The sequence below is a fragment of the Stenella coeruleoalba genome (genome assembly GCF_951394435.1).
Source record: "Stenella coeruleoalba genome assembly, chromosome: 8".
NCBI classification, from domain to species: Eukaryota; Metazoa; Chordata; class Mammalia; order Artiodactyla; family Delphinidae; genus Stenella; species Stenella coeruleoalba.
In genome coordinates this window covers 104944209-104957860 of record NC_137154.1, presented here as the reverse complement: position 1 = coordinate 104957860, position 13652 = coordinate 104944209, and the positions used below count along the sequence as shown (strand labels likewise).

General features: G+C 45.0%; 1 protein-coding gene across 13 annotated transcripts in view; it reads right to left on the bottom strand.

Annotated features, from left to right (window-relative positions):
* Positions 1 to 13652, bottom strand: part of NTM (neurotrimin) — a gene marked incomplete at its 3' end in the record, with an annotated part of 1328870 nt that overhangs the window by 1122380 nt on the left and 192838 nt on the right. The window lies entirely within an intron of this gene.

Below are 13652 nucleotides of genomic sequence, written 5' to 3'. Positions count from 1 at the left end.
TGGGATGTCATTGGAGGATCTTAAACATAAGGATAGCATAATTTGAATTACATTTTAAAAAAGATCACCTCGGTAGCCAAAAAGTTTAATTTTATTGAATAAAGTTCATTCAGGGCTTACATAGATATTAATATACTTTAGATTATAACAGTTGAGAGATCAACAGCTGATGGGAAGGAAGGAAGAAAGCAGTTTGTACTTTCAATGTAGAAAAAAAATCTAAATGCTACAGACATCTTGTAAAATTCCCAAAACAAGGTCTAGCCAAGTTTATTGTTTGGTGGATTTTTTTTTCTTTTTTCAAGAGATAAAAAGTGAGATTCAATGTGTATACTATTGGTTACAACCGATATAACAGCTTGAAAAAATCATGAGACAGAAGCATAAATATAATACAGAAAGACTGTATTGTAGGAATATTTAACCATAGTAAGTGGAAAAGATACATTAAAACCAGGTTGTTAGAGAATGGATTGGAGGAAGGGAAGAGTGACAGAAAAAAACCTCGATAAGAATTTACTGCTCATGAAGCAGTGTACATACAAGGTTATTCATTGCAGCATTGTGAAATGGCAAAATATTGGGAAAAGCCTAAATGCCCATCAATAGCAGAGAAGGACAATTGATAAGGGTCTACCCATATAATGGAACTGCTCAGCGGTTGTTTAAAAAAAATAAAATCACTCCACTTACTGTTAACAAAATAACCCCAAGAGAGATTTTTTAAATGAAAAAAGAGTTGGTACAAACCAGATTGCCTCTCTGTGTAAAATAGGGGAGTGGGTCACAAATTATACTTTGTTGTATTTACATGTCTGTACGTTGCAAAATAGCTAAAAGGGATTTTGAGAAACTAAGAGATGAAAGCATATTTTCTGGAGGTCAAAAATTATCAGACATTAGCAACTGCATATGGTTTGGCCTAAGTTGTTAATTATTTTTTGGTTTGTATTTAGTATTTGTTAGAGGAGAGAGAATAGACGTGGTACAGTATTGTGGGGTGGTTTTTACTGTATGCCCTTTTGTGCTTTATTAAATCATGAGAAAATGTTCTTTTATTCCCTATTTTAAAATTAGGTAGATAAATGATTGGTAGGTAGATGAGAGAGCAGGAGAAGGATGAGGGGCTCCCACAGAAGGCCCCAAAAAATTTACGGTAGCCAGGACTAGAGTGGTGGCAGGAGGGATGAAAGGAGATGGATTTGGGACATATTCCTGAGACAAAGTTGATAGGACTTGCTGTTAGATTTTATGTTTGGGGAGATGCAATGAAGGACAAGGAAGCAAGGAGACATCCTCACTTAAATAATTAGATGTAGTTGCCTGGGCAACTAAAGCAATGGTGGTACAATCTACTAGGATGACGACCGGGGAAGGAGCAGATTTGGTAGGGAGAATGAAGATGCTGGGAGCCATCCAATTTGAGGGGCCTGAAGACCCTTCCATGAATAGGTCAATTAGGAACTGAGACAGACAAACCTGGGGTTCAGGAGAGAGTTTAGGGCTTTGAGCTCTGAAGTCAAGAGTTATCCCAATTGTCAGAGGGAAAGAAAGAATTTTTAAAAGGGATTCTGGCAAACTTCAAGGCCCTTTCTTTTCCCTTTGTCCTGGAACATCACAGAGGTTGCACAAAGGACACTCAGACTGTTAGGGAGAGACGCATAAACCAAGGACATCGGAACAAGTGTCCTCACGTTTAAATGCCCTTGTGTCTGCAAGTTACGTGCTATTCAGTCCCTGTGAGCCCACGAACATCATCCAGGAAGCTGGGAGGAAAGGCCTTTCCGGGGCAGCCCCATCCGGCGGGGCCAACAGCAGCTCTCCATTGACGGCAGGTAGCTTTTCCTGAGTGTCAAACGCGGCACATCAGCCCACTACTTCAGTGGGAGGTGCGGAGGCACAAAGCAAGTTCAAACAGGGGCAAAGCTGAAATGATTCTCTTTCCTCCGTCAAACTAGCTAATCCAACAGTAAAATAATAATAATAATAATAACTCAAAGAGAAACAGAGCTCAGTGATTGAAGAAGGCATAAACTGACCCGGTCATATACAGGACTGTGGATAAAAGAGGACGTGACAAAAAAAAAACAACAAAAAAAAAACAAGATAAATGGAAACATGATCAAAACAAAAACTCTGGTGAGATCTAAGGACTGGGATTCTCTGCCTAGGATTCAGGCTCAGTACTCAGCAGGGTTTGAAGTGAGCTTGGCGGTGGGGATGGAGCAGCCTCTGTAGGTTTGCAGAAGGAGCAGGAAAACCCAGCCTCTGAACACACCACACACGCTCATCTTCAGAGAAGATGGTCCCCGGGCACTTCTGGCAAGTGCTAAGCTGTAAGCCCCACATCCTCGCTTGATTCTAAAAATGGATAATTAAATTCTGTTGCGCTAATGAAATTCCCGTTGTCGTTTACACTGCAGAGGGTGTCCGTGGAGCATTCCGGGGGAGTGGGGGATGTACAGCCCAAGGAGGGGAGCATCTACTCAGCACAGAACCCAAGTGACGTGAGTCACTAACTGATGAGGGTGAGCCCTGGGGGTGACTCGACGAGAAATTCAGGACTGAAACTGGACAAGACTAGGCCAAAATGTCCAGAGCTTTCCCCACCAAACAAAATCCAGTTTTTTTTTTGCTGAATTGCCAAATGTATGCTTAGTTTAAGGTTATGAACATCTGGTCTTAGTTTGCCCTGGACAGAAATACACATAAATTGGTAGGCTAATAGCTCTCTTGTCGACTCAGAAATCTTCCAGAAAAAGAGGATGTGACTCTTTACCTATATAAATGCATACGTGGTTCTTATGCCCACTGCTGCTATTATTGGATCCATGACTGACAAGGAAGGAAGATGGCATTAAACTTATGCAAAATTTTAAGCATACACAGATTTATTAATATACATTTGTGGGTTCTCATCGAAAACCAAAAGGTTGGTGCGCTGAAGATTCTTACAGTAAAAGGAAGAAAATATTAACTTGTATTTCCTCTTTGGGTGTGAAGAGATCATCAAGGCCCTCAAGATTACCTGGGGCTCTTCGGTGATTCTCTTGCTCAGAGGAGCAAGACTGGTTTTATTTATTTAAAAAAATTTTTATTTTATATTGGAGTATAGTTGATTTACAATGCTGTGTTAGTTTCAGGTGTACAGCACAGTGATCCAGTTATACATATACATGTATCTATACTTTTTCAAATTCTTTCCCCTTTTAGGTTATTACAGAATATTGGGTAGATCTGGTTTTACTAATGTGTGTTAAAAATGGATGACCAGGGCTTCACTGATGGCACCGTGGTTAAGAATCCGCCTGCCAATGCAGGGTACACGGGTTCAAGCCCTGGTCCGGGAAGATCCCACGTGCTATGGAGCAACAAAGCCCGTGCGCCACAACTACTGAGCCTGCGCTCTAGAGCCCGCGAGCCACAACTACTGAACCCACGTGCCACAACTACTGAAGCCCGCATGCCTAGAGCCCATGCTCCGCAACAAGAGAAGCCACCGCAATGAGAAGCCCGAACACCGCAACTAGAGAAAGCCTGCGCACAGCAACAAAGACACAATGCAGCCAAAAATAAATTAATTAAATTAATTAAATTTTGAAGAGTGGATAACCAACAAGGACCTACTGTATAACATAGGGAACTCTGCTCAATATCATGTAACAACCTAAATGGGAAAAGAATTTGAAGAATAGATGCATGTATACGTATAACTGAATCGCTTGGCTGTACACCTGAAACTATCACAACATTGTTAATCAACTCTACTCCAACTTAAAATAAAAAGTTAAAAAAATAATATTAATAAAAAAATTAAAAAGAAAAAAAAATCTGTGTTAATGTTTTTATTCTCTTTCTAACAGTGGGAACTTGTCACTGACCCTTGCTGGGAGGTTGTAAAAAAAAACTGAGGGATCCAAAGAGATACCAAAAACTGTACGTTAATATGATAAACCTAAGACAGGCGGGAGGAGTAGGTGGGGGAGGAATGAATTAAGTGAGGCATCATGACAGTGAAATGCATTATTACCTAGTTATTCATGCACTCTTGGCTTTTCAGTTGATGAACTTTTCACACCAGAAGTGGGGAAATTAATCAACTTTTCCTCTCTTCCTACGTCTTCTCCTATCTCCTCTGCTGTCTCACCTAATTGCTCTGCACTCAATATGGACAAAGATATTGTTCTCATTTCAACTTTCCCTACAAAGCTCAGGTGTCCTTATCTGACTCTGAAACTCATTCTCACCTCATCCAGCATAACCTGCCTTTAGCTTCTGCAGCAATGAATCGGGAAGCTCCTTGGCTTCTTTTGGGATGTTAGTGCAATATTGGAGCCTTGCCTCCCGCTGGATCACGCCAGGAAAAACTTCTCAGTTTCCCTTTCTGCACTCAACAGCCTCTCCCCTCCTCTCCCAGGCACCTGGAAGAAAACCCAAGTGTCCAAATTTGTTGGTGACGGCGATGACCAGACCTGGTGAAGGTCCTGAAAATTTTCTAACTTCACCTCCGAAGCAATAACCTCCCTGCAAAAACCATCACAAAGGTTTGCAACTCTGCCTACATTGTTAACAAAAAACACAGGAGGGGGAGACTTTTGGGATGTATCTGATTTATGAGTATTTCATGACAGAAAGACTAAACTTCTGGAAGATTAAGTAAACTTTGTAATTATTACCCAGCGTTTTCCCACGTTGTAGATCAGCCCCTGTATCCCATGAAACAATCCAATTCCATACCCTCTGAATCCTCCTGGGAATTTAAGACCTTTTGAATACTAAGCTAATGAAGGCCCCGGACATCAGCTCTCAGGGTTAACAACCACTTACTTGCAGGCTGTGTTGACATCAACTCCTATGTGACGAACTGACAGAGGAAGAGACACAGCCTAGCACATGAAATATAAGATGATTCTGTGTCTTAAGTACTTAAAGCCTATTACCAAAATAGGTGTGCAATGTTGCCGTTATAAATATCATGCTTAACACCTTTCGATTCTTTTTACTCTGAAGAGTCCAACCTATTATGCAAGAAAGAAAGGCCACCTTTTAAATCTCACTCACTTCAGTTCCCTCGGAGATGGATGGGGCCCGCCTTACCTCGGCCTCACATAAAAGCACAGCGGTATGCCGCTGTAAATCTGTTTTACATCTGCTTTTATGTGAGCCTGTGAGCCAGGCCTGGGCTGGCCTTCATTATCCTCTTTTTTCTTTCTTTCTTTTTTTTCAGATTAAAAAAAAAAAAAATTTAGTCTCCAGCAGACTCAGATGATTTGCTTTGTAAATAACACGAATTCACTTTCCCTTAGAGAAAACCACTTGGGACTCCTGGGACCCATGGTCTCTGCTCTGGTTGATGGTACGAGCCACCTGCTTATGGAGGTGCCTCCTTGGACCGTCTTCCAGATGCTGTGCCCACCTGACCACAGCCAGGATCTCTGGACCACAGGGCTTTGCTCTGCTGCGGCCACCGCTGGCCCTGACTCTGCAGGAGTAGGTCCCCAAAATACCATGTTGCCACCGGGGAAAACAGTTGTGTCTACATTTTGAGTCCACCATGTGGTCCCTACAAAAACATACTTAAAAAGTTTGAGTTTTATTTTAAAGTTGCTGTTAGAATTTGTGGTTCTCTGATACGATCCCATTTGTGCTTCTCTGATATGATCTCATTTGTGCTTCATGAGCTGGGCTTATTCAAAGACAGCCTTTTAACCGCCGGGTAAAGGATCTGCATTTTATTTTAATCAACACCAATTTAATTAAAATTAAGGGTAGTGCAGTGGAAAGAACAGTGGAAGGAGAGTTAGAAGACTGAGCGCCATTGGCTGTGTGATTTGGGCAGGTCAGTTGGTTTCTCTGATTCCTAAAATGAGAAGCTATTACCAGAAAATGTGAGCAGTTCTGTCTGATTCTGTCTGGTTCTGGTGCTGTGGTTCTGTGATGGGCAGGTGCTAGTCCTTGACTGGGTTTTATCTAGCTCAGGGTCATATTGCTAGGATCCCTGACAATTGAGTCCAGAAAATGTTTCTTTCTCAGAAAGCTACCTGATCCAGAACAGAAATTCAGAAGACTTAACTATAAGTTGGAATTGAAGACCTTTTATCCCGCAATAATTTAACATCTTCAAGAATTCTGCTAGGGTTAAAATAGTGGACTAGGTCCCCAGTTCCTTCTAAGAAACAATTGAAATGCAAGTACAGACACGTAAGAAGGAATAACATCACATGTATGAGCTATGAGAAGAGGAGCTTGGATATGGGAGTGTAGCTAACAAAGAGACGTTTACGTGCACTTCTTGGAGATGGAAAGCAGGGGTGAGTAATGAAGCAAGTACCAAAGGCCACTGCCTACAAGGGGCTTCACGTGAGGGGGGGTCCAGCCACCCCAGGGAGGCCAATATGGTTCTGGGTGGGCAGCGAGCAGGCACAGCAGAGGGAGGGAATGAAAAGCCAAACTGAAAACAAAGGAGAAAAGTGTTTACTCAAGAAGTTGAACAGACTGTAGAAAGTTAAGGCTTTTAGTTAAGCAGGTTGGTGCTCTGTGGTTCTGCCCCACCATGCCCAGAGCCCACAGTCAGAATCCCCAGTAATTCTTTCCTAAGTATTAAGAGGTAAACAAAGATCTATTGTAATATGTGAACCAGAGCAGAAAAGAGAAAGGCTTAGATAAACAAACAGAAAAATAAAAAAGAACCCTGGAAGAACAAGATGCGATTTTGAAAACAGAAGACAACTTTCATTACCATCACCACTACCACCATCATCATCATCACCATCTCAGAGAGATGCAAGAAGATATTTTCTTCCTTATGAAAAAGAGTAAGTGGAGCAGAAGAATGAACTCATAAATATTAAACATATAACTGATACATTTTAAGCGCTATAAATGGAAAACAAACTTAAGAAAATCTCCCATATATAAAGCAAGAAGTTAAAGAAAAGAAATGAGGGAAACTAAGAGCTGAAGGGAAACCATTCAAAAGATCTAACGTCCAACTAATGTGAGGCCTAGACAGAAATAAACAGAACAAATAGAAGGAAAGAATTATTGATGAAATAATCGATGAGAATTTCCAGAGCCTAAGGACATGAGTGTTTTAGATTAAAACAAAAAGACCTACATCTAGACATATTATCAGTGATAAAGAGGAGATTCTAAAAGCTTCGAAGTAACAAAATACTAGCCAAAAAACTACTCCAACCAGATTCTAAATAGAAGATTCTAAAAGCTTCCAGAGTATCAATAAAAGAGTTACCTACCAAGTTACGAGAATCAGGCGTGCATTTCATCTGATTCCCAATTAGCCACCTGGATGGAGGAAACTAGTATAGTGATGCTTTCAACATTCAGAGGAAATATAATTTTAATCCAGAACTTAATGCTCACCTAGACAATCAATCAACTGTAAGAATAATGTCACTTTTAAAAATGTAAGGACTAAGAAATTTTACTTCTAAACCACCCTTTTTGGGGAAATTATTTGGGAATGTACTCCATAACCCCAGAAGAGAAAAAACGTGTGATCCGAGAAACAGAGGACTTCATTTAAGAGAGCAGCAAAGGATGTTTCACGACAGCTGCTGTGTGTGAAGCCGAAAAATCACCCATAGAGACTGAGTTGGGGGGATGGAGGGATGGATGGAGGTGAGCAGGGAACACGGGGACTCAGGAGGGCAGGTGTCACTGAGAGTTTGAAAAATAATTGAGGGTGTGACAAAGGCAATGGTACTAGACAAGGTCATTAATTCCTCATGAGAAAATACTGCATAAGAAATTCATGTTCTAAATAAGAAGCAGTGTAAAATGAGGCACGATTTTAAGCAAATGATAGGGTCTGAGCAAAGACTCTATTTGACTCCAAATCTAGGAACAATCTCCTAGAGGGGACCCCCAGAGAGCAGGACATGCAATCCCAGCCCTTCCCTTGGCCAGAGATTGAATAATATTCTTCATGGTCACAATAATGTAAATGCTCTTGATTAGTTTTCCACTCTTAAAGGAAACCTGTGGACGAAAACCAGAAGCCTTGTTTGTGCCACAGACCCGAATGTAAATGATGTATCAGGCTTGTCAAGGGTAATTTTTAAAACAACAAGAAAAGTTTCAAATACTGAGAGATGTGTGTATGAGGAGAGCATTCATAATCTAAATTCTTGCCATTCGTATAAGAAGTAAATGAATATTGACTAAAATTGATAAATCAAGACATCGAGTTTTAGACGTACTTCCCAGTCATCCTTAGGCCCTAGATTAGAACCTGGTCTCAGCCTCGGGGCCGCATGACAATCACTGGGGGAAGCTGCAAAGAACAATGATGTCTGGTCCCACCCCAGGCTCTGCTGTCATTCCTGTAGGGTGAGGCTGGAGCGCTGAGATGTTTTCAGCCCCCAGATGATTGGAGTATGTAGTCAAGGCTGACAGTCGCTGCCCTGAAAGGACCTCAGTGGGATTGGGAATGGGGGGAGGGGGCAGGGAGGACTTATTTGCACCATCAGCCTTCTATTCTGTTTGATTTATTGCCATATGCATATATCATCTTGATGGAAATTGAGTTGACAGGGAGCATCTCCGAGGCACAGAGCCCAGGTGACGGGCAGGTCGTGGTCCAGGGCATTACAGCCTCCAGGGCCATGGGGTTGAGGAGGCCTCGGCCATCCCCTTGCCCTTCCTTCCCTGCTTGAGAGAAGAGGACATTGGTGTCCCGGAAGGCTGAGTGACAGGTGACGAGACCAGCTGAAAGCAGGGGTGGGGCTGGTGGGTGCCAGCATGCTTCTCTCTGCGGTGTCTCTCCCACTACTGGACCGCCTCCCTCTCCTCCTTTCATCCTTGCCCTGCCGGTCCGCTCTGCGAGCCTTTCTTTCTCCTTCCCGTTTTGTTGTGCTGGAAACACAGACGGCACATCCCAGGAAACACGGCTCAGGGTCACTGAATTGGGGGCGTTTTCTCGTGCTGAGCTGGATATGCTTAGTCTGCTTCAGGCCACTTTCCCTTTCAAAATAAACTAAATTATCCGGCATTTTCCTTCCACTTGGTCTTCAATTTCCTCTCTCTGCGCCTCTGTGCGCCTCCATGGAGAACCGGTTCTTCATCCTGATGCAGAGAGACCTCCACTTCCCAGAAGAGGAAAGCCGAGCGGATGGTCCGCCTGATGTCACGTGAGGAGCAGCTGAGTTGACTTTTTTCCTGGCTGTTTCTGCTCTTCGATTTTTTTTGCATTTATATCAATGTGAAGGATACATGTTTCTCCATTGTTCCCCCATAGCCCTGGAGAAGTACGACAGGGCCAAAAACAAAGGTAAGAGATTTACAGAACCCTCGAGATCGCAATTAATAGAAGCCGCTGGGAAGACGCCCCGCGTTCTGCTTCTGAGGTCCTCAGACATGCAGCGGCACCTTCCCATAAAGCACAGCGTGTTGACACCAGAAATAAAGCATTTGTACTGGTGCTCAGAAAACGCTTTCCATGCATTCCTGAGCCTTACTCTGTGCTTAAACTCCAGCTTTTTAAAGTATAATTTTAGCCTTAGAACTTAACGTTTTTACTGCCTTTTCCTCCAAATAATCAATATTGATTTTACTGTATCTGTTATTATCCTGACATTAAGATTTATTTTCCTCCTTTGCTTTGCATGAGATTGTAGTTTACAGAATGAGCATTTATTCTGTTCTTTCAGGAGAGCTCATGGGATAATTATCTTGCCCCATTGGCAAATCATTCAGCTTATACTGTATTGAAAAATAATAATTGGCTTTGCCCCCTCATCAGGTCTGAACAGCTTTATTATTATATTTGCTGGTACTTTGTGATAGCATCTTTGCAGGCTTTGGAACTGTCAGGGACAGGATTCAAGGAATATACCTTAAGCCAGATGCAAGATGTCTTGGGGGGGTGGTCATAAGAAGTGAGCAAGGGAGCTGACTGGAGGAAATGATAGCGTCAAGAAAACGAATCTTTACGTGCATATATTCACTATGGCTTTTGCGCTATACGCGTATATTCACTGTGGCTTTTGCACTACACGCGTATATTCACTATATGTGCTTTTGCACTGGAATATTTCACAGGTGGGCTAAACTTTAGAGGAAGCTGCAAGGCATAAAGGAAAGAGCATGAAATCAGAAGTCAACGAGCCTGGGACCTATCCTTCACTAGCTGTGTGACCCTAAACAAATTATCTAACCTCTCTGAGCCTGAGTCCTCTCTTAATGGGAACAATAACACAAGAATATGCCTATTGTTTGGTTTTGTGTGTTAAATAAATAACACACAAATAAATAATAAAATAAAATAGATAAATAATAATCATGTATAGTGGTTCATACCATGTCAAAATGTAGGCGTTTATGCAAAGTGTCTAGAGAGAATATAGCTGTGGGCCATCCACCTAGTCATTCCCTCTTAATTGATGCCCTCAACAAATATTTTGCACCCGCTATGCGTCAGCTTCTGCGCAAGGTGCTAGAGTTCCAAGGGGGGTAAGACAAGATCCTTCTGCTCATGGATCTTACAGCTGTTGGAAACACAGACGTTGGTGGAACAGTCCCATAAACAAACATAAAACGACAGCTGTGATGAGCTCTACGAGAGCAGGTACGGGGAGCTCTGAAAGCCCATCACAGAGCTGTAACCCTAAGAGGTGGCACTTGAGCAGAGGACTGAGAAACAAGGAGACAAAGCTGATTGCTAAGATGCAGGGAAAAGCATTCCAGGAAAGGGAACAGTCCCACTGCCGGAAGGCGCTCAAAGAGCACGAGGAACCCAAGAAGGGTCAATGTCCCTGCAGCGGGGAGAGCCCATGGGACAGAGGTCAGAATGGAGGGAGCCGACAGCAACACCGATAACGCCCACAGAGCAAGGTCACATGGCAAGGTTCGTTCCTGGTGAGGGGCTCATGGATTGTTTGCGTTTTCCTCTTCACAATTTCTTTGCATTAATGAAAAAGACAAATAAAGAGTCAAGCAGGAGGTGAAGATGGAGACAAGAGAACATGGCGGGGATAGTGGCTGGGGAGGCTGAGCGCAGACACAGAGGGGCGTGCAGGCAGGGCTCGTGCCCTGGTCTCCACGAGGGTCCCGGGTATCATGTGGGTAGAGGCGGGATTCACAGGTGCTGAGACGGGCTGGGATCACAAACGGACGCATCACGTTTACAAGAAAAGAAAGCAAACCAAACGGAAACAAAAACAGATGTGGTTGGTGCAGCGAAGATCACACCTGGCTGGATTCAGCGCTGGCTCCATGCGATCTCTAGTATTTCCTAGAATTAAATATTTCTGTGAGGCTACTAATCCCATCTCCAAACATATCATAAATGCTGGCAGACACAGTCCTCTGTCTTGGGGGATCCCGTAAGTCCCCTCCTGCCCATTCTGATGTCGCCACATCGCTGCCGCTCCAAGCTCCTGTCTACGGCTGGACAGGGAGCCATTAGACGCCCATGCATCCCAGGAGCTGCTCTGTTTCCAGACGATCTTGGTTCTGGAGGCTTCTTTGGCAGAGACTTTGGGGAAGCCACCAGAGCGCGTGGACGCGTGGCTCCAGCTGACCTGCCGGGAGACGGAGCGTCTGACCCTGACACTCAATTAGCGAAACAGACGGCATATAACGTATGCTTGACACTGATATGATTTAAAGTTAATAACTGGTTTTCAAATATTTATTACAATGGCAGTTTTAATAAATATTTCATGAATGCTATTTTTTTCAAAAAACCCTCTGTTGCCAGCTTGGCTGCCTTAATTTGTCTTAATGAGGATTTTTTTAAATGCAGTGATAAATTGCTTCCCTGACAGTGTACAGGAGGTGAGGAGGGCTCTTATGGAATATCCATCATCTGGGACAGCGAACCCAGGAAAAGATGAAGAACCAGCATAAAAACACCCCAAAAGAGGAACAGACAGCTGCCCTGGGGCTCCTCATGAAAGCCAATCGTATACAGCAGCCCATGGTGACAGGGATGCCCGTCCCTGACAGAGAAGGACGCACAGCCCTTGGACAGGCGATGAGGACGACGGCATCTCCCAGGGGATCTTGGAAGCACCACAGCACAAGGAGAATCCCAACCCAGCCCTGCTTGGAGGGAAGAGAGAGAGCAGAACCATTCTAGGGCCTGGCAGCCTTCAGAAGTGAGCAAAGCAGGTTGGAGGTGGTCTCGAAGGCGGGGGGGCTGATTGCCTTCCTCGCTGTCCCCCACGGGAACCGGAGGACCCCTGAGCCCGCACACGCGGAACGTCCCGGGGCTGCCTGCCTTTGCCTCCCGTGGGGGTGCCCACCGTGGGACCCATCTTGCCCCACTTCCTGAGGCGCCAATCACAGAGCTAATGAAAGCCGCATTCCTCTCGGTGGAAGACTTGAATATTTCTGAAATCAGGACCCCTCTCACAATCCGTGTGCTCGTTCCATGTGGAAGTGTGTCTTGTCTTCCCTGAAAGCTACTTTTAAAATGATGCTGCACCCTGTCACTGAGAGGACGGACACCGCATCTAAGAACCAGAAACTGTGGCCGGTCAGCAGTGCCCCAACACCTGGTGAACCTCGGAATTAGCCGCCTTCTTCAACCGAGGACCCCGCACCCGGGCCCAGCTGCCTGATGACCCTGTCGCTCCAGACGGCTTCCAGCTGCCACTCCCTCGGGGAGACAGCGCCCAAGGATGGCCCCGGCATCCTCACCACCACTACCCCAGGCTATCCTGACCGCTGTCCCTGCCACGCTGTGCCCAGACGCCTCAGAGCCTGCCTGGGTCACCTCTCTCTGGTTCTGGCTGATTATCCCTCCTGGCATGACTGAGCTCAGCCCTCCACACCTCACCTAGCAACTGAGCAGCACTGCCCCCCTGCTCTGCTCAAGTTCACGTGCCTTCCTGGGCTGGGAGACTGCTATCGTACGCCTTCCCGGGACAGGAAGCGAGGCAATGTGATGAAAACCCCTGCAAACCCCACCATCTACCTGTAGTCGGGGTCACTCAGGAACCGTGCTTGTCCCTTCCAGCTGTGCCCCATGGCCGCCCTACAGCTGTCTCACCCTCTAGACCTGTGTCGGCCAGGGGTGCCAGCCCTCTGCATTTCAGCACCTGGCCCCTGTGGCCTTAACTGGCCTCAATGTTACGTGTTAATCGTGTCAGAGCAACTGCTTCCTAACGATTAGTTCATTCCACGGCGGCGCCCCCCTGCCCAGCTCCAGGAGCCGGTCCACGCTGCATCCTGCCAGAACAGACAGCCTTGGAACCGTGCAGTCCCCTCCTCTCGCTTCCCCAGCTCAAAGTGCAAAGCAGGGGCTTCCGCGGACCCATCTGGAGAGCACCTCAACCTAGGAAATAGTCTGGCACAGCAAGTATCTTTGGACACTCACTGCATGCTGTGGAGGCTCGTGCCATGAATACAAAGCGGAAAAGGCTGTAGGGAGGTAAACGCAGAATCGCATGTACAGTCTGTGGGGTTTTATCATCCAGGTGTGTACGGAGGCGCCTGGAGTTAGGGGCACCTAGCCAATCTGTAAAGGTACAGGGGTACACGTGAACTAAGTCTTAAATTGACCAGGGGAAGCCATGTGGCCAAAGGTGTGGGTTTAAGTGGCGGTGGGACACCTCCGAGAAAAGGAAGGTCAGAAGCACCTGCTCTCCCACCTTCAGTGACTCGGTGACGTGCACACAGATTAG